Source organism: Centroberyx affinis, unplaced genomic scaffold (genome assembly GCF_046629955.1).
Source record: "Centroberyx affinis isolate AG114_WGS23_722 - 3 ecotype Tasmania unplaced genomic scaffold, CSIRO-AGI_Caff_v1 ptg004470l_1, whole genome shotgun sequence".
Classification (NCBI taxonomy): Eukaryota; Metazoa; Chordata; class Actinopteri; order Beryciformes; family Berycidae; genus Centroberyx; species Centroberyx affinis.
The window spans coordinates 117,501-120,000 of NW_027282130.1; positions in this window are offsets into that span (position 1 = coordinate 117,501).

Genomic DNA, 2,500 nt, shown 5'->3' on the forward strand with positions numbered 1-2,500 from the left:
TTTTTTCCCCTAATCTGTCCATCAGAAGTGTTGATAAATTATTCATGCCTCTGTCTGTCCCCGAAGCCTTGTCACCTCTCCTCCTCTCGCCAAGTCCTCGCCTTTCCTCTCCTCCGTCGCCTTCATCCCTCCCTCTCTGGCCCCCTCCTCCTCCTTTCCTCTCATCCCTTCTTCCTCCCCTCCATCTTCTTCCTCTCCAGCAGAAACCTCAACCAGACCCACACATCACAAACACAAACTGAACTGCTATGAGTTAATATCAAGATTTAAAATGATTCCACTATATTCTTTTTGATTTGGAGCAATCCTTTAATGGCTGTGGTTTGTGTAAAATCAAAGTAATAAAACAGAGATGGAAAGGCATTTGTGATTATTGATTTTTTTTTTTTTTTTTTAAAGATGTAAAGATTTTTCACTTTGCTTTGTGGCCTGAAATTGTAACAAATTGCTGAAAAGAGCCAGCCAGGTCACAGTGAATAAAGAGATAAGTAATTCTGAGGCTTCTTCCATCAACATGATCAAAAAATGTGTTTTATTGATTTTATTTAACCTAAATTTAACCAGGTTAGACCAGCTGAGACAAAGACTGGCCAAGAAAGCAGCAACAAGACAGAAAAGTCGCAGACCGACAACATATATTATAAAGTCAGAATATAGTTAAAGTCACATAAAAGAAAGGTAAAATGATGTAAGGAAAATTTGGAATTTCTTGTGAAAAATTATATTTCATCCCTATTTCATTGTGAAGATGTTCTGGTGTTTCATAGTAGCCAGTTGGCTTATTATGGCACTTTATGTTGGTGTTTCCTTTATTTTGGCAGGGAATTATATATTCATGTTTATCAGCATGAATTATTATGATGCGTATGTGTGTGTGTGTTTGTAGTTTGCTGTCTTAGAGTTAGAGAGCAAGAGAGAGAGAGAGGGATAAATGAATGGAAGAGGAGGAGAGAGAGGTTTCTAATTTTACTGAACATAACTAAAGACACCCACAAATATCTCTCTCTCTCTCTCTTTCTTTCTTTTTTTCCCCATCCCTCTCTCCTCCCACGGGATCGAGTGCAGACTAAAAAAAAAAACAGATCAAAGAAAGAGGTAGAGAGAAAGAAAAAAGACAGAGAGAGATGCAATAGGAGGAGTAATCTTGTGGCTAATCCAACATTCTCTCCCCAAACAATTAAACACTGGTTTATGTCTGCTTATACTGTAGAGCACTCACTGCCAAACACACACACACACACACACACACACACACACACAGTTTTCAGAGAGAGATAAAGTTTTCTGCGGAAAGCTATTAATCATAGGAAATCCAGATGAATACAAAGTTAGGGAGTCTAGTGATTAGTGATAAATTGCCTTGTATTTCCCCATAGGTGCTGTGTGTTTGTGTGTGTGTGGTGAGAAATGCATCTTAGGTATCAGAGGTGTGTGTGTGTGTGTGTGTGAGTATGTGTGTGTGGACTGATATAGAAGTGCTATGTGTAAAGCACTTGGGCTGAACCCTCGGGATATTAGAATGCAGCCGTGTGTGTGTGTGTGTGTGTGTGTGTGTGTGTGTGTGTGTGTGTGTGTGTGTGTGCGCGCATGTGTCACATACACTCTCTCTCTCAAAAGATGGGCCTGTCTCGACCACTCTCATCCCCTGTTACCGCGACGATTAATACATTTTAAAAAATGTCCCCTCCACTTTCCCCCAGTGCCGGTCACACACACACACACACACGCACACACACACACACACACACACACACACACACACTGCTCACTATTCAGCAGAGGTTACTGCTACATCAGCAGCACACACAGCACTGCCTTTAGAGGCTGATCAATCTGTACTGCTGCTAGCGCTGATGAATTACAGAACTCAGGAGGGAGAGAGAGAGAGAGAGACAGAGACAGGGAAAGAGAAAGAGAGAGAGTGGAGGATGAGGAGGAAGAAGGGAGAGTTGGAGGAGGAAGAGGAGGAGGAGGAGAAAAGAAGAAGAAGCGGAGAGGAGGGGAGAGAGGTCGGCGATTAGGTGAAGGAGACGAGGACGAAGCGAGTAATAGCGGTTTTGGAATTAGGGAAGAGGAGGATGATGATGATGATGATGATGATGATGATGATGATGATGATGACGAAGGAGAAGATGAGTCAGTGAAGGGGAAGGACAAAGGCGTAGAAGGATAGGGGATCACTTTGAGGGAGGCGAAAGACACATGAAAAGAGAAGGTGGAAAAGCAGGAGAGCAAGCCAGCAAAGGAGCAGAAGAAGAAGAAGAAGAAGAAAACAAAAGGAGTAGAGAAGATGGAGAAATAGAGGGAAAACCCATCCCGACCGTCACATGGATCTCTCATTTAGTTGTAGTCGGTCCAGGTTCAAGGGCGGCCAGACGGATGATATACAAGGGTTGAGTGTTTGAAATCCAGGCCTAAAAAGCAGGGATGCATGGATAATATTGACTTTAGCTGTCCCGCCTTGACAGACAGGGGGACTTTATGGCCGGGACATGGCCCG